Source organism: Taudactylus pleione, unplaced genomic scaffold (assembly GCF_031769625.1).
Source record: "Taudactylus pleione unplaced genomic scaffold, aTauple2 ptg000183l, whole genome shotgun sequence".
In the NCBI taxonomy this organism is placed as follows: domain Eukaryota; kingdom Metazoa; phylum Chordata; class Amphibia; order Anura; family Myobatrachidae; genus Taudactylus; species Taudactylus pleione.
Genome location: NW_028284585.1, coordinates 8,806,346 through 8,826,154, shown reverse-complemented (window position 1 = coordinate 8,826,154; position 19,809 = coordinate 8,806,346). Strand labels below are relative to the sequence as shown.

General features: G+C 40.3%; 1 protein-coding gene across 4 annotated transcripts in view; it reads left to right on the top strand.

Moving 5' to 3' along the window:
• Positions 1-19,809, top strand: part of JADE1 (jade family PHD finger 1) — a 108,986-nt gene that overhangs the window by 48,701 nt on the left and 40,476 nt on the right. The gene's annotated exons all lie outside the window — the stretch shown is intronic.

Below are 19,809 nucleotides of genomic sequence, written 5' to 3'. Positions count from 1 at the left end.
ATTGGATGCTCCTCACCACGGACGCCAATCTTCGCGGATGGGGGTAATACCTTTCCGGGAAGATGGAAAAATCAGGAAGTCACCTGCCCACAAACATCCTGGATCTGCACGCAGTATACAGAGCTGCGCTGTCAGTTTGGTTCCAGTGAAAGATTGCTTCTCTGACGGAGTTTAGATTTTATTTTTTCAGGGTGTTCTCCGAGTGTGGCCACCCTTTGTTCGACCGGTGACTCAATCTGATTTGTCTTTAGTTCTCAAGGGGTTACAAGCTCCTGCATTTCAACCTCTGGACTCAGTGGAATTGAAGTGGTTGACTGCATAGACACTTTTTGTCCTCGCTATCTCTCCTGCACGCAGAATCTCTGATTTGGCAGCACTCTCTTATCGCTCCCCATTTTTTTAATTTTTCACCAGGATAGATCTGTTAACCGTACACGGGCAGGTTACCTTCTTAAAGTAGTGTCCCATTTTCATGTCAATGAAGAGATTGTGGTTCCTGCTTTTCAGTCTTCAGACCTTTCTGTAGGTGAAGCCTCCCTGCATATATGGTTCATGCTCTCCGTATCTATGTGGTTCGTACAAACTTTTTAGAAAATCAGATGCTCATTTTGAGTTATATGGTTTTCACAAACATGGCTGGCCAGCTAATGAATTATTCTGGCTCGATGGTAGCGTACGACTATCTATTGGGTTTACACTCAGGCTGAACTCCATATTCCAAACATAGCAATAGCACATTCTACCCGGTCTGTGGAACCATCGTGGGCGTTTCATTGTGGTGCCTCTGCTGAGCAGTTGTGCAAGGCAGCCACTTGGTCTTCTGTCCACACTTTTCTTAGGTTCTACGTCTTTGACACTTTTGCCTCTCAGGACGTTTCCTTTGGGCGGTGGGTTCTCCTTTCTGCTCAGGAGCGTCCCCACCCTTATGGGAACTTTAGGACATCCCCATGGTATCCCTGTGGATACCTATGAACCCTGAAGACGAAAATAAGAGTTATGGTAGACTTATGTTTGTTAACGCATTTTCTTCGAAGTCCACAGGGCACCCACCCTAACGCACCTGCTGCATTGGGTAATTTTTCTTTCAGTCACGTATTCACTCATCATGTGTGAGAGTGTTTCTGGTGTACATTGTTCTTCCTTCTCCTGCCTTGGGCTTGTATACAAAACTGAGTGCCTGTGGCCATGGGCGGGGTATATGTGGAGGAGGACCCGAGGCATCCTGGGAGCTGAAAGCTTAGCCGTTTGGTGCCTGGAACACTCCAACCACATTTCCCCATGGTATCCCTGTGGACCCTATGGACTTAGACATACCTTTGTTAACTCTTTTTTTCGTCAGTCATAACTTTTATTTTTGTTCTGTGTCCAAATAATAAATAAGAGTGATGGAAAGAAGGTTTTGATTAAGAGTTTAGTTAGTTCTAGATCAATGTTTCTATTTAAAAGGTATCTAGTTACAGACCAATGTTATACTTTAAACTTGTGAATAAACCTGAAATAGGAAAAGAAAAATGGCAAGTATTGTTAATTATAGGTATTAACAAATAGATATGGAATGCTGCAAGTAACATTCCTGGGCCATTATTCTTATCCGTGTATGTGCCAAATGCATTCATCATTCAGTCATGAATCCCTATTATGTAGGCTCCTGGAAATGTTTATATTTTTTTCCTACTTTAAAAATGTTATATCTTGTCCAGCATCTGAGTTTCTCAATAGTGTAAGTATATGTGGGCTTCCTAAAGATGTAGGATGTTGTCTATTTATTATTATTATTATTATTATTATTATTATTATGTAAATCGTGCCACAAGGGGTCCGCAGCACCTCACAAGTACAGAATCGGTATGACCAAAAGAAGAAAGTGACTTCCAGTACAAAACATTGTAGGACATGGACAAGGATTATAAACATTGCTGCAGCAGCAGTCGTAATACCCCAATAAGCAGCAGGGCGGCAGAAGCATAAGTTTTGGTGCTGTTGTAGGTGGTAGGGAGGAGATGATAGAAGTGAGGGAAGGCAAAGCACTTGAGGAAAGAGGGTCCTGCTTCTGAGAGCTTACAGTCTCGTTGTGGCAACAAGTAGTGATGACAACCAGTTCAGCCATTAAGGAGTGTGTATTTACAGTAAATATCAACAATCCAGTATGCATATTACTGGCCATTCTCTTCTAAAGTTTTGATTGCAGGAGAATGCACTTATTTAGTGGAAAACTCTAGTGTATTTGTTTATGAGCTGCTTGTGTAAGGAAAACAAGATTACTTGTGTGATTGTGAAGCAATAAGTGTTATGTGCAGTTTTGGCTTTGCCAGAATGATCCTTCACTTAATACTTTACTTATTCTTTCTGTGTGGTGTACGCACAACCCACTCAATCCTCCTAACTACAGTGTAGTTCCACTCCCACTTTTTGTATCCCTAATCAGTCGGGTCAGAAAGGAATAGGCTGTTTGGTAGAAGTGCTTATTTATGTGTGTGGAAACATATAGGCCCTGTTCTGCATGGCTATAAAATAAAAAATGTCATGAAATGAAAATTTATATCCGTTGTAAATATGACCTATAAAACCAATACAACATCTCCTTTGTCTGAAAATAAAATATGTATAGATGGAAAATGGTTGTATTTAGGGTTTATTTAGTAAGTACAGATGTCTGAACCCCGTACTAACCAAGTATTCTTATTACAGACCCCAGTGGGGGTCATATATTGTATGAAACGCTGGATAGAATATTTGTTTTTTTTAATGGGTTTTTTAATAATGTATATTTATTTCAACCACACACAATAAAAATTGGATTATAAGAACTATGAGTATTATTTATTTGATATAATCTGACTTGTATGTAGACAGCAGCAGGATTCAAGCCCTGTACACACTAGACGATATTTTGAACGATTTGGCTGTTCCTGACCCATCGGAACAACAAAACGTTCAAATCATCAAGTGTGTACGCACTATGCATGCATTCGTCGCATCTTCAGGTCTTCCCTACATGCAGCTCAATCTGTCAATCTCGTTAACGATTTCCAGCAAATCATGCAGTGTGTACGCTCTGCCTAAAGACCAGGCGCTATGTTAGCATTATATAGTTATCGATCTAACCACCAAATGATGCACAATGTATCATTCTGTCATTTTTGAAAGATTACACAGTGTGTATGCACTAGATCGTTTATCCGGAAGTTCAAGGGAAATCCGAACCACTCATCTCTAGTCAGTAGTGTGTAAGCAATTGTCCTGGCGTAATATGAATTGAGGGCACTTCTGTACGGCATTCTCTGTATGTATACTATGTATTGGGGAGCACTACTGTGTGGCATATTAAGTATTGGGGGCTTTGCTTTGTGTCATATGTATGAGGGTACTACTGTATGATATACTAAGAATTGTCGGGCACTATGCCCTGTTTTGTGGCATACTATGAATTTGGGGCACTGTTTGCCATACTAGATATTGGGTGCCCTGCTTTTTGGCATACTATGATGGGCATGTGGCATGGTCTGATGGGCATTAAAATGGCATGTGTGGTGGTTTTGATTGCATATTTGGAAGTCTGAGGGGCATTGAAGGGATGTGTGGTGGACAATGCAAGTTTTCATTATTTTGGTTGGGGACGATGGTCTGGCTCCTAAACTTTTACAGAGTAACAAATAATGTAGTGCGCCACTTATGGTTGAGGCTGCCCCCAAGAGAAATTGCCAATTCCCCTTTTTTTTTTTTTTAGCTGAAAACCGACATCTAATTTAATTGGAGCGCCAATACTAAAAAGCTAAATGCAACTCCATGGTGTAATATCCATTACATGACACGTAGAATATAAAGTTAAAAAAGCCTTCAATCAAAAGGACATAACTATAGACATGTTCTTTTTCAGCACTAACTGTGCAAAATCAACTCACACGGATGAATATCCAATTTAATATTGTTATTAGAGCAGCTGACTTGATTCAAATGTATCACTAGGAAAATTATTCCAGCAAACCTAAAAAAGTCACTGATGGGTATGCTGCACTTGCGTTGGCGCAGAACGTGTATGTGGGAGCTTGGGAAGGTGTATAGTGACTTGCTGCTGTACTCCTGGTCGTGTAGGACAGAAGAAATGACCTGACTGCAGCTCCACTTCCAGCTATTCTTCCCATCCGTACTGTCCTTAGCTAACCGCAAACTTACATTCACCGCACTCGGTGCTAAAGGATACTCTCAAGTCCAAAGACATGCCGCTTGCGGCTGGCTGCCGTAAAATGCAATTAGGGCGGCTGCTCCGTCCATACTGTGTCCTGTTTGTGAGCAAAATAAGATGCAGTATCCAGCAAAGTTCTTTTTCACCTGCTCCAAAGCAGATGCACAATTTGGCCACCTCAGCCTTGATGTGAAGTGCGAAGGCCGGCAAAGCATAGCCACCTCAGGGTTTAACTAGTTTCTCTTTACAGCAAAGTTTCTTCAGAAGGTAGGTTTGCTGGAATATTTTTTCTAGTGATACATTTGCATCAAGTCAGCTGCTCTAATAACAATATTAAATTGGATATTCATCCGTGTGAGTTGATTTTGCACAGTTATTGCTGAAAAATATCATGTCTATATTTGTCCTTTTGATTGAAGGCTTTTTTAACGTTATATTCTACATGCCATGTAATGGATATTACATTTATTTGTACAAAAACCATGAGTTGTATTTAGCTTTTAGTATTGGCGCTCCTAAACTTTTAAGCTGGCTAATAGATTTTACAAAAATTTCTCGATCCCTGCCTTAGTCTATGATGTGGCAGGCGGCTCCTTTACACTAGCTTTTCCGGGTTGGGTCCACAGTGAGGGTCTTGTGAGATTGATAATCTTATGAAAGCTTTAGCTCTGTGGCTCCAGTTGCATAGGAATGGAATAAACCAGGTCTGTTACAGTCACAAACCTGGTTTGCTCTGTTCCTGATGTCAGTAGATGTTCTGGTTTGTGCCAAACCCAAGAGCCCTTGTGTGGTGCACCAGCTGCATCACCAATATTTGGGGACCCATAGGTGGATACCAAAATTAAAAAAATTAAGCACTAATTCATTTTGGGAGGCAGTTCGAAGGATGAGAATTTGTTGTACATGTGTGACACGCAAACTCCCTTGGACAAATAAAGAAGCATTGTGTGTTTGCTTTTTTTGCAGTTTGTAATTGAGCCTTACTGACAATAGGTATTGCAGATTTAGGTATATTTGTTGGGTAATTATTTTAGCCAGTGGCACAAACCTCTCTCGTACAGTGTTCAAGTCTCCTGTAGAAACAGTGCAGCTCTAAATTTCCACAGACACATGCTTGCTTTGGCACCTTGACCTTACTTGCTTTGTTTGCTCACCTGTTTTGGATAAAATCCTCACAGTTGCACGTTAAGGCCCCCATACATCAGCATTCTGACAACCACAAATTAACAATTTGAAGATGTATTGCCAGATCTGCGCCCATACATTACAGATCTTTTTCAGTGATTTGCAGATCGGTTGCAGCAAACACAAATCAGCCAATCTTGATAGGCCCATCATTTTACTGGTAACGGTCTACAAATCTGCTGATCATGTCCATACACTAGCAATCTACAGCTCCAATCGATCTGTGAAATCCAACATGTTGGACAATCTGATGTAACAATTCCAATCACTTTTTGGTTGCAATCTGTGCTCTGCGAAGCCCATACATTGCAGACTTTTATACACAATCTATTGCAAATTGCAGAATTGCCACAATCGATTGCTGATGTATGGGGGCCTTTACTTGGGTTCCATTGGTCAAATTTACACTTACTAGTGAAATCTTAATTTACAAATTATTTGTACAAATTTGACAAAATACATCCCCCTAGTCTGGTTGTATTTAAGAAATATTGAGAATGAGGACAGATTACTGTGTGAGGAGGAATATAAAATAAGTGTTTTTTCTTTTTTTTTTTTTCTTTTTTTTGTGTATGTGTGTGTAAATACAGTTCACACACTTTTTATATTGCCATCCATGTTTACCACCAGAGCAAGAGTACTTTTAAATGTGTGTATGTATATACAGTGTGTGTGTGTCTGTGTGTCAGGGTTGGAAAAAAAACAGTTTAAAAGAAAACTATTTTCTTCTTCTTCGGGGTCCATAGGAATCCACAGTGATACCCTGGGGATATTATGGTTGGAATACCAGGCACCAAACAGTTAAAGCTTTGGCTCCCAGAATGCCCCCGGTCCTCCTCCATATATACCCCGCTCCTAGCCATAGGACTTCAGTTTGTTGTTTTGTGCAGCAGGATCCAGATGCACCTTTGTAACAGGAGGACTGCTCAGAGCAGTCCTAAGCTTTTATTTTATGTTTAATTTTAAGTTTTTTTTGAGTTGGCAGTACCAAGCGTCTGTATTAAGACTCATGTACTGCGGCTTCATCTACCTCCGCCAGGCCGCAACATCGGTAATTGTGCTGGTGATTTTGGCGGATCGTGGCTGAGCTTAGCTAGCAGTGAGGCTATGACCTGGACTGCACCGGATGCTTGGAGATGTCAGGTAAGGCGATTCCTCGCTTATCGGGAATCGCGCATGGCAGTCCTTGCTTCTGGTGTCAGAGACTCACCAGAAGCCGCTGTTGTAAGTACCAGGGATTGTCAGCATCCTTACTACACCAGCCGGGGCCCTATCGTCTGACACTGGGGTGCTGCAGCAGATGCAATCTGATGCCACGAGGCCAGCATACCCGGCTGGTTATTGCGGCTTAGGGGAGGTAGGCACCCCCCCGGCAGCTACTTCCCCAACCCATACGCAGTCCCTACGAGGGTTTTGAGCGTCTGGGTTGCTTCGCCTACCCTCCATGTGTATAAGGCGCTCACGGTCCATGCAGTGCAGCCGGTAACTGTGGTCTCACGAGGGTCTGGATCAGTCTCCATGGTGCTCTTTGTCCTACCATTCTTTTGCGTTGCTGTAGTGCATAGGTTCTCAAACTCTGTCCTCAGGACCCCCACACAGGTCACGTTTTGCAGGTCACCCAGCAGTTGCATAGGTATATTCATTACTCACTGACACATTTTAAAAGTTCCACAGGTGGAGCTAATTATTTCACTTGTGATTCTGTGAGGAGACCTGGAAAACATGAATTGTTTGTCTCTCGTAGTTAGTTGGAGACGCCCAGCTGCAGTTGATCATGGAAATGTATGCTGAGGGGAGATTTGGGCTCTCTCGGAGTATACCATTCTCCTAGGAACAAGGTTTATAGCACTGGAATTTCTAACAACTTTTTTTGTTTCTATAAGTTGATTCAGTGCTGGCTTGTGAGTATATTTGTATGTATTGCACTTATATCCAATTTATGCGTTATTTATATGCATGTAGATCCTACCAAACTTATTGGTTTAGGTAGTTGATTTTAATGCCTTTTTGCAAATATATTTTATGTGACTTATGCTAACTCTGCTGGGAAAAGAATAAAAAAAAAGTTTTTGTTTTTCCTAACCCCCAACTACCTGGTATATAGGGGTTAGAGAGTACTTCACATTTATTTTTATCTGTGAAAAGGGTAACAGTGCTGTTTTAACTCTACACTGGTTGAAGGTTACTTGCAAGTATTCCAATGTCTCAGGATAAGGGTAAGCATGAGACTGTTGTACCTGTGCTGGTTTCATGTGCAGTTGGCCTCTCAGGATTTCATACAGGTTGGACTGTGGTTTGATTGATATACACCACAACAGTCGGCACCTGTTCAGGGTTCACCTTAAATATCCTCCTGGTCTCTGGTTATGATGCAGTTAGTGGGCCGCTTATCAGCTCCCACACTGCCTGCTATGTTTCCTCTTCCCATACATCCTTTCTAGATGGAGGGTTATGTCCACTCAGTTCAGAATCTGGTTTTTAGCATCTACCTATCTGCAAATGTTACAAGCAAATAAGGCATCAGCCTTCTAAGCACATAGATGGACTGCACCATTGTTTCAGTCCACCCTGTTTTCAGATTCGTATATATCATTTGAGGAAGCAAAGGATACACAGTTTCTCCCTCTGGTCCTATCGCGGAGATGAGGAGCACCATTCATCAGCGGATGTTCCTCTCTTACAGGGGCAGTTATTCAAATTTCATTATAGAAGATGAAGTACCAGCTCTTAAACCCCGATAAACCTGGTGTTCAGCACCAGAGGGTGATTTAGGCTGGATTCCCTCAATCTGAACAGCTCACTGACTTTATGGGGGAATCATGGAACACTCCGGGTAGACTGTTCCAGATTCCAAAAAGACTAGTGTCTTTTTACACTTTTCCACAGGGAGAGAGCTTTAGGTGGGAAATCTCCCTCCCTACTGGGGGATTCTTGCAACCTTCCTAAGGGGTTACTCCCCAAAAGGTTGTTTGCACAACTCCCGGTTCCTTTAGCTAATAAGGAGGGAGTTATTACTCAGATTTATACTTTATTCACAAGCTAAATGGGTATCTCTCTATTCTGAATATGAAATCTCTCAACCAGTTCATCCATGTGCCCCAGTTCCGTATGGAGACCCACGGTCAATTATGCTGGCAATGGAACCTGGGGATTTCATGGTTCCCTGGACATACAGGATGAATATCTGCATGTACCTATTGCACTATCTACCAAGGTTTTCCGAGTTTTGCTATTCGTCAACAACATTACCATTGCCTTTTGGTCTGTCGACAGCCCCTCGGGTGTTTACCAAGATAATGGCGGTCATAACTGCTCATTTCAGAAGGAGTCGGGATACTGATATACTTGGACGACCTCCTGATATTAAGAGCCTACAGAGGTCTTGCAACATCTCCAGCTAAACACTGCCTGTCTACAGGAGAAAGGACTGGATAATCAATTGGAAAAGGTTTTCCCTTTTCTCCAACAAGATGGTACATCTGGAGGCGCTACTGGACTCCCTGGTACAAGGATCTTTCTACCAGTGGACAGGTTTTCGGCTATAGAATTCCGGATGGGCAAATTGCTCTATATCCATTCACACAGCAATACAAGTCTTTGGGTCCATGGCATCCACCTTCAACATGGTGGAATATGCCCAGTTACATTCCAGGCCTCTACAAAGATTGATTATCTCCAGGAGGAACGGACAACATCTTCTTATAGGGAGGCCAATTCTGGGGAAATGGACAAATCAAGAAAGTAATCTGCCACTAAACATTCTGGAACTGCGAGCAGTATACAGAACGCTGATCAAGGCACAGGACCTGCAACATGGCAGGCCGTTCCAGATCCAGTCCAACAATGCGACTACAGTGGCCTACCTCAATCATTAGGGAGGCACAAAAAGTTATGCAGACATGGAAGAAGTGACAAAGGTTCTGATTTGGGCAGAACGTCATCTTCCGGCCATTTTGGCAATATTCATACTGGGAGTGCTAAACTGGGAAGCAGACTTCCTAAGTCGCCAGAACATACACATCGGAGAGTGGTCTCTCCATCTAGAAGTGTTTCAGCTCCTGGTAAACAAATGGGATCTACCAGAGAGCGTCATGCCACAATCACAAGGTCCCCAAGTACTCTGGACCTAGCCCCAAGTACGGGGCCAGGTCCAGAGACCCATCAGCAACCTTCGTGGAGGCACTGGCAGTAAGATGAGACTTCAAGCTGGCATATCTCTTTCCTCAAATTGCCCTGCTCCCAAGAGTTCTCAGGAAAATTCAAGCAGGAAGGCGGAGCAGTAATACTGGTGGCTCCGGCTTGGTCCAGATGTCATTGGTTCACTGACATACAAAATCTGTCGGTAGACAGCAGATCCTGCCACTGAGGAAAGGATGTGGACTAACGCAGAGTTCCTGCCGACATTTGGACTTGCCCCGTCTGACTTTGACGGCGTGGCTCTTGAATCTTCCATCTTAAAAGCGAAGGGATTTTTCAGTTCTGTAATTCAAATGATGCTTAGAGCACGGAAGCCTGCTTCTGCCCGCATCTATTGCAGAATTTGGCATTCTTTTGATAAATGGTGTTCTCATAAGGAATATGATCCTTGGGAGTTCAGGATTTCCAGGATACTGGCTTTTCTGCAGGCAGGGTTAGACAATGGTCTCTGCCTGGCCACTTTGAGCGTGCCGGTTTTTACATTGTCAGTCTGGTTCAAGAATAAGATTGCTTCATTACCATATGTTAGAATTTTTTCCCTAGGAGTTCTGTGAGTTTACCCTCCTTTTTGTTCCACCGATGGCACCGTGACATTTTGTCTTTTTTTCTTAAGGGATTTAGACTCTGTAGATTTGAAGTGGTTGACAGCAAAGGCCATTTTTCTTCTTGCTATCTCTTCTGCTCGCAGAGTCTCTGATTTGGCAGCGCTCTCGTCGTTCCCCATTTTTAATATTTCACCAGGATAAAGCTGTTTTTCGGACAAAGGAGGGTTCCCTTCCTAAGCTAGTATACCGTTTCATATAAATGAAGAAATTGTTGTTCCAGCTTTTCAGGCTCCAAACTTCTCTGTAGGTGAAGCCTCCCTGGATGTAGTTCATGCTCTCCATATTTATTTAGAGTGTACAAACTGTGTTAGAAAATCAGATTCTTCTTCTTTTGTATTATATGGTTTTCACAAACGAGGATGGCCAGCTAATAAGCGGACTCTGGTGAGATGGCTACGCATTACCATCTCTCAGGTGTAAACGCAGGCTGATCTTCCTGTGCCAAGCACATGCTACTCAGTCTGTAGGGCCATTGTGGGCCTTCAGTCGTGGTGCCTCTGCTGAACGATTGTGCAACGCTGCTACGTGGTGTTCTGTCAACACTTCTCATAGGTTTTATGCCTTTGATATTTTTGCCTCCCAGGATGCTTCCTTTGGATGACAAGTTCTCCTTTCTGCTCAGGAGCGTCTCCCACCCTAAGGGTACTGTTTTAGTACTGATGCGCCTGGCTTCATTGAGTGATTTTCTTTCGGTCACAGATTTCCCTCATCTTCTGCAAGAGTGTTTCTCGTGTACGATTGTTCTTCCTTCTCCTCATTCCTTCTCCTGCCTTTAGACTTGTTAACTAAACTGGTCTTATGGCTAGGGGTGGGGTATATATAGAGGAGGACCGGGGCATTCTGGAAGCCAAAGTTTTAACTGTTTGGTGCTTGGTCTTCCAACTATAATATCCCCCATGGTATCCCTATGGATATCGAAGAAAAGGAGTTAACTAGGTAAGTCTACCATAACGCTTTATTTTTGTTCAAACAGTTTTCTTTCCTTTTGTTTTAAACCAGTTTTTTTTTTTTTTTGCATTAATGTTTTATTGAAAAAAATGGAATCCCGCTTATTATATGAATACTATGAAACATTGTACTGTATTAGAAACCTTGATCACCATGTTTTAATGCTTTCAGACATTAACAATACAAAGTTATTAGGATTTTTTATCTCCTCAAAAGAGAGCCAGCCTAAAGGTGCCTACACACTAAACGGTCAGCTCACGATGCGGTATCGTGAACGATTTCCCTTGAACTCTCTCCGGCAGCTCCCCTGCCCTCCAGGACACGATATGGTGCTAAAAAGTATTCAATCTGACCAACGATCTATCATGTGTCCTTAACGATTTCCAGTGCATCGTATATGAGATTGACAGATCTTGCCTGCTGTAGGTTAGTGGACACTGACAACTTGCACATATTGTGCACGATCTGTTTTTCCGATTCGTCGAAATCTGGTGAATCGTGCAAAATATCGTCTAGTGTGTACGCACCTTAAGTCTTTCTTCCTTCCATTCATCTCCATAGGATTGAAGGTTTTGAATTGAAATAAACATGAAGGAGAGTAAACCATGAGGTGTTTCTCTGTGTATTGCCTCATTAAATTGTTGAAGATGTTTACCCTTTAGGCCGTATTTAAATGCAGGCAAAAAGCTGTTAGAACAGTCCCCCAAAGGACAACTGCGTCAAAAAAGTTTAAAAAAATATCTATTAGACTGTGAGATCTCGGAGAAGATAACTGGTCTCCCGCTCCCCAACACACCTGAGTTTTGGCTATTCAACTTAATGGACATGTCCATTTCTCAGTGTAAGAAGTCTCTACTCCGGCACTTAATGAATGCGGCTCGAGTAACTATCCCTTGTTTCTGGAAGTTTTCTGTGTGCCCTCCTATTTCCAGGTGGTTCAGTGAATTGACCACTATATGACTATGGAAGACCTTACATCTTCCTTACAGTTGACTTCCTCTGCCTTTTAGAGCCACCTGGTTTGACTGGCTGGAATTTAAGGGGTCCTCAGAATATAATAACTACCTCACCTCTCCCCCTCCTACTTAATTTCATAGATTTGGTGACAATTTAATTTTCCCCTCCCCTCCCTCCTTTTTTCTTTTCCTTTATTTTACGTATTTTGAATTGTTGTTTTATGTAGAATTGAATCAAACTGAATAATGGTTAGTGTCATTTATTTTTAATTCTTATTTTTTCTCTTTTTTTCTTTTTGTAAACAATTTATTTTGTTGACTGATTACTGTGTTGATATACTGTATATGCCTTTTTCAGTGTCTGTTACTGAATCTGTTTTCAATAAAGAATAGATTGCAAAAAATAAATCCATTAGAACACCTCCAAAAAGTACTTTTGTTTTTGGGGGTGAAAAAGTGCAAAGTTGCGGGACAAACATAAAAACTAGTAAACTAAATAGACTCCAGAGGGGTCCCCAAGTATGACCCAGGTGTTTTTTTTCTTTTGCGGTAGGTGGTTTTTTTCATGATTTTTAAAACTTCTTTAGCAACTTTTTAATATGCTAGCCCCCATTTCCAGGTACTCCAAATTTGCTGGGGCTAGTTATTTTGATTAAAAAATACTGCTAAATGTTATTCTTTACCCCATATTCAAATATGCTATATAGCACCTATTGAGACCATTTAAGTACCCCAAATACCTTCAGCAGGGCTACTCGGGGGTATCCATAGTGATCCCCCATGTCAGTGCATCTTTTGAGGGTGTCATGCTGATTTCCCCAAATCTGACAGGACTTTTCGCCGATCTAAGTATCGCCGAGACGCGTTCTTGCGTCTTTTTGCAATTGAACAGGGCGAATCGCGGGGGCGAGCGCAATTCTTTTCCGGAGGCAAAACTGGCGAAGACGGCGAAAAGTCTGGAACTTTTCGCCCGGCAATTGAATACGGGCCTAAGCTTGAGAATGTTGTGGTTTTCTCCTGTCCTATAGGATTGTTAGGGGAGAGGTTTGTGGAGTCTTGGCTTATACTAGGAAAATTTGGTACCTCTCTGATCTGGTTCACCCTCACAACCGCCTTTTTTCTTTGTTTTAAAGAGACAGGACCACACCCAGGGATATCAGTTAATAAGCACCTGTGGGTAAACTGACAAAGTTTGTCTTACATTTGAAAAGCAGGGTGCCCTAGCAAGTGTGACCACAAAATGTAAATAAATGACAGGTTTAATCCACGCCACTCAACCTTCTGGGGTGCCCTTTGTATATTTTTTGTGTAGATGGTGTGGTCACATACCAACTCTGCACTCACTTTTCATACTGTAATGCACAGCTTCACATATTAAACTAGATTGGTGCTTGAGGACTAAAGAGGAACCTCAACCTATAAGCATATATTATACACTTATTTTGAGAGGCCTGATCCATCAATACCAAAGACCCCTGAAGTCACGATTAACTTCACACGTTGGGCGATACCATTTGTCGCTTAGTGTTTCGAACCGGTGGACATCAGAACCTTACCCCAATGGGGAACTAACCAGAGTAAAAATTGTACCTCACAATGGTGATGTTAATTCTGTATTATGTGAAAATGTTTTATAAGTTTGTTTGGTTTTTTTTGTTTGTTTTTAATGCAATTTAAATTGGTTTAAATAATATTTTATTGATTATTGGAAAATTGTTTTGGGTGTACTATGTAGAAGTTATAATAACATATTAATCTTCAGACATATGAGACAGTAAATTTTTAAATAAGTTTATTAATTTACAATTACCCGTTCAATATTGGTACACTAAATGTATACTGGCGCTCTCCAAAAACTTCTATTGATACTGATTAGTCCTTACTGGCAAGGGGCCATTTTGGAGATTAGCTGCGCATAGCCAATTCTAGGTAATATAAATATATATAATATAATAAAATAATTTGGTCTATATCCCGACCATGGGGATTCTGGTACTCAGAATGCTGGTGCTGGAATCCAAACAGAGGTTAGGGTCAGGCAATGGGTAGGGAGAGGGGGAGGATTAGAATACTGACCGACAATTGTCTGTGTACTAACTCTGGCGGAATGCCGGTGCCTGGATTCTAGCGCTGGCACCCCAAACCCATCCCCAATATATCTTATTTAGTGTGTGTATATTTAGACTATAGTCTGTCTATAGCAGTGGTCTCCAACGTTAATTGAGGCATGAGCTACTTTAGAAAAATGAAACCACCTGAAGAGCTACTAAAATTGTAGAAAACAAAATCTGGCAAATACCCGGACAATTGAGGGTAATTTATTGAAAATTAAACAAAAAAATGTTTCATATAAAATAAAAATGTATTTAATGATTACAATGATATTATTGTAGTTTGTAAGCAAAATTTAAGCACAGATACATTTCACTGTTAATTACCGACTCCAAGGAGGTACGTGCAGTAGAGGAGCAAAAGATATAGCCAGGACTGCTGTGCGATTTTCCAGCAGGGCTGGGTGGATGTCACTCGCGCCGCCATAGCGTAGACGCTGTGGGTGGAACCATCGACAAGCACGTCAGGTGATTGCTGTAGAGGCTGCGGCAATTACCTGATGTGCTTCCCTGTGGCTCCACTCATGGCGTCAATGCCACGGGGGAGCACACATCAGAGGTCACTTCCTCTTAATTGACTCGACAGTACTGCAGCTTGGTGAGTTACCAAAATTAAGACCGCGAGCTACCGTTAGCTCGCGAGCTACAGAGTGAAGACCACTGGTCTATAGTATAATATAAACATTTTTTATAATTTTTTTTTATTTTACTCTATTGGAGAATTGTAGGTGGGAACTTCCTGTGCCTCCAGTTAAAGTTACATACAAGATTAACATTTTAGCTTATATCATAGTATAGAACTATCTTTCTATTTTTGAGAATGTTTCTAGGTGCAGGTCTATTTTGAGTTGACACGTATTTTGTCCATTTGAAATACGTCTTATTGTTTTGTTTTCCTGAGTAGAAGCTAAATATGATGATGATACTCATTATCATGTTTTACTCTACAGTAGTACTAAATCTTGAAAGTAAGCCCAGAGGTATAGATTCGTAGCTCTTAATCTGGTACACACCTGGGGGCAAATTTACTAAAGTGAGAGTTTTTAGAAGTGAGTTTTAAAAGTGATGTTGCCCATAGCAACCAATCAGATTCTAGCTATTATCTTCTAGAAGGTGCTAGTTAAATGTTAAGTAGAATCTGATTGGTTGCTATGGGCAAGATCACTTTTAAAACTCACTTCTAAAAACTCTCACTTTAGTAAATTTACCCCCTGTAGTGTTATGTTTTCTACTTGGTGCAATGGTTGATTAGCTCACTAGAACATGATTACTAGAGGTGATGTGGTCACTGTGGGTAGAGACAAGTTGAACTTCTGTGGGCCAGACATGTATTATTCCCAGAAATACAGAAATGTAACTTTCATTTGCAGCTCTTACAGACTTGTTTACTGCAATATTCCCTCTACTCTGCATGTTTTGTCTGCTTTGTAGCAAACTGTCAAGTTATATTATTGAAACCAGATGAGCCAGATCCTTTTTCCCCAAGAGGCCACTTTAAACAGTACCACATGCTATGATCTCTGTCAGGTGCTACCTCTGTTAGAAGCATAGTGTTATGTGTATAGTGGGCTCTCCTAAAGGTGCCTACACACATAGCGATGCACTCACGATCAGCCGATGTGTACGATTTCCCTTGAAACTCTCCCTGCCAGCTCTGCACATGATTTGCACAGTGCATCGCATCCTAGATTGTCAGATCTGCCCTACAGCAATATTATTATTGGGTCGTCGCTCCGTCCCTCATCCGAGTCAGCTGCACTAATGGTCTGTGGCCAGTTTTAGGGTTTTTTTTGGTATTTTTTCTATAAAGTTTGCATGGTCTTGTTACTCTTTTGTGTAAATCTTTAATCCCTTGTAATAACAAAGTATAGCTTCTTAGTCTTCAATTGTGCATCTATAATTTAAGAAACTCAAAGTATCCCAGCGCACAACCTCCAAATAAAAAAAAAATTTGAAGGCCACTTGGAATATGTATATAAATAATTATGATTGCATTTATTAAGCAATGGATGAACAAAAGTAGAAAAAATACTTTAATATTAATATAAATCAAATCAAATCTGTAAATGTGAATACTAAATCCTAATCCCACTACACAACACACAAAAAAATGAATAAAAAATATAAAGTAAAGAAAAAATTAAAATGGAAACATTTAAAATAGAAAGGTAAAAAACAGTCCAATGTCACAATGTTGCGCTATGTGCCAATGTACACAGTAAGTGTGTCCAAAGTCCTCTAATAGAAGCAAGTTGCATGTCATCCAACCTAGTGGGAAAGGTGGTTCCACATACCACAGTGTGTACAGATGAAGCACAAACCTCTTTAGCGTAATAGGTAAATATCTTAGGATCCACAGTCCAGATGGGTGTGAAAAGGTTTTGCCGGCAAAAACAGCATGTTGAAAAGTACCTGGAGATGGTCTGTGGTACTATACCTGCAGTGATCATCCATATAATGCATTTCTCCTCTGTTAGGCTTAGTCAGAGATATGGGAATGCACTGTCCCTCTTCACCTACTCACTTAAGTATATGCTGTGTTAAAACACCATATAGTCCCTATTAAGAAACATCACCTAAATGTATTTCTTCAATAAACGTTATTCAGTTTATGCAAGAACACCTACGGTAACAATAACATGGCTGCCTCCCCACCCTCCCACATTCCCTCTTATTTCTTTTTCACACGCCTTAGTTTTCCTTTTTTGATTTTAATCTATATTTATTGAGTTTATTGTTCTCTTATTTAAAAAGCAAAAATAGAATTATTAAGTAAGTAATACACAGAACACAGGTTTTGGTTTGAATAAGTATTACAATTTTATTAATGTAGCTAATTTCTGATATTTTATGTCTTAAATTCATACAACAAATAATATGGGCTACACATTCTGTGTTTGTTTAAATTCTTTATACATTTTCTGCTTATTTATTCTGTTTTTATCGGAAATGTTATTTTCCATTCCATAATCCATTTGCCAACAGCATGTATTTAATTGCTTTGCCGATGTATGTATTTCTGAATTCAATAAAATAGTTAAAAAAAAAAAAAAAAAGTTTGTTGTGTTTAAATTAAGGACAGCTGTCTGATCAATAGCTGGTGAAGGGACACCCCTTTGTTACTATTCCACAATGCAGTCACCTTAAATTATTACGAAAATGAAAATAAATCCGGAGACATTTCTGAAAAGTATAGTATCTGAAACAATGCTCCACAACCTACAGTAACTGCTTCTATAGTTTGTCCATTTCAAGTACACCAATTTAGTTTATATAGTTTATAACACCTTTAGTAACGTATGGTTTTTTTATTTTGTTTATTTGCTGTTACTGTACCACAGCAATCATTTTGCATGATAAAATCATTTTATTTTAATCTCCAGTGTACTGCTGCAGTTAGATCTTCAAAAGTGTACAGTACAATCATAAGTCAATGGCAGTAGCATTTATCGGTTGATCTAACAGTATAAGAATAGAGACAGATTAATTTTAGCTCAATAATAAAGCAGTGCTAAGAAATGCCAGAGATATGGCAAATTTATCCGTATTTCATGGAACATGTTTACTGTGGTGATTAGTTGCACAAAGAATGTCTTGAAAAGTTCCTGCAGATGTCTGGAGAGTCAAGAATGCTGCTCCGTAATAACATGAATAGTGGTTTACCAGAAGTCATCTGGAAACTTTACATTCCGTATTGTCAAACATATCTCCATCAGCGCAGTGCTGAATGGCTTATAGAAATGAGAAATCAATAAAGTATATTGCCTTAGAAGTCACCATGCCTCTAATACTGTGGGTTGTTTTTTTAGTATAGCATTTCTTTTATTTTTGTTAATCGCTTTTTTTTTATCATTCTTTTATTTGTCTTTTTAAAATAATATGCAAAATTATCTTCCAGCCTAGGTAAGGACATGATACCTTTTGAAATTCTTACATATTTGTACATTATTTGGGCTATAATCCACAAAATTGGCAAATAATTGTTTGTGAAGAGCCTTTAACATAATAGATTTTTGTTTCTTATATTCAAGGTGAGCATTGGACTGTAGCTTCAGTACTGTCCTCATCAGCCCTTACTTGATGCTGAGGATTCTTTTTCTGTTTTTCACACTAAGAGCATGTTGGCTAGCTCAGTGCAGGACACTGTCTTCTGTAACTCTACATGTTTATGTTGTTGTCTTGTTAATGCAAGGTGGTTTGTGGTGCTGTAGTTCTACATGACAATTTGTTTTGCGCTGTATTCTTTGTAGCAGTCTTCTCTTTAATTAGGGTTGCCACATGTTCTCTGAGCTTTAGTTTTGTCTTCTCCAAGTGACCTTTGCAAGATCTGGGAGGAATTCAGAAGGGGTATCTGATAGTAACCAGGAGGTAGGAGTCTGGGCTGTTCAGTCACACTTTTTTATATCATCCTGCTCCTGTGATCTTTCTCTTGTCTGGCCCGAGTCCTGAATGGGGCTGAGTTTGCTTAACTGAAAAATGGGAGTTAAAACATATGTAAGTATCCAGGCTTTTATCATTTGAAATGTATAAGTGAGGGAGCTTGAAGATTGTTCATAACATAAAAAGAAGAATGGCTTGGGTTTTAGGTACTAATTGAGGTAAAACCATTTGAGAATCTAGTCTAGTTGCCTCCACAAATTATATATGTTCATGGATTTGACACATTTTTTAAACTAGTAACATATTTCTTGAGATCCAGAGGTCCAAATAAACAACACAAATTTTGGATAAATTGGGCCTCGCTATTCTATAGCACATTCTCCACTGCTGCTTCTGCGATATCAGCAATCAATTATAAACCAGAAAGTACATTTAATGCAAAAGCTAAGATGGAACAATATATGAAATCAGACATCCATAAACACTATCCTATCAGCAGCTTATGCTAACCACACATTATTAGTCAGATGTCATTAAAAGGTTAAACTGGCAGGAATACAGACAATTATACCCAGCTGGTCTTATGTGTAAGCAACGAAGTATTATCTACAGGGTATAACACCTGCCCTCCACATGCCTCTTGTATGCCATCACGTTCATCCACAAGACCCTTGTATGCCAACAGGCCCATATATATATATATATATATATATATATATATGTGTATATATATATATATATGTATATATATATATGTATGTGTCACTTAAATGCCATCAGACACCTCCAGATGCCCATTAAAATCCACATGTGCCAATTAGACCCCCCAAATGCACCTTATATGCCATAACACTCATCTCCATACCCCCTATATGCCATCCAGCCCCTCCAGATGCCCCTTATATGCTTTCACTCCCATGCAGGTGTCTCTTCTATTCCATACGTGTCCATTAGAATCCACCCCCTTTCCCTTTCAGTCTGGGGCCCAGAGTGGTCAGGCAGTGTATTTTCCTCTTCCAACACTCACTGATCTCACCACGTTGTGCAGATGGTTAGATTGTGACGCACTCACAGGTCCTCTCCCAGCTAACTTCGCAATGGCATGACCCTACAACTCTACTGGGAGCCAGTCAGTTGCCATGCCACTTAACAGGGGCTGCCATTGTTGGTTTTAAAGAAATTGTGTAATTTGCATCTATTAATAGGTTAACAAGTACTTAAATAACATGTTCTTTTTACTTACA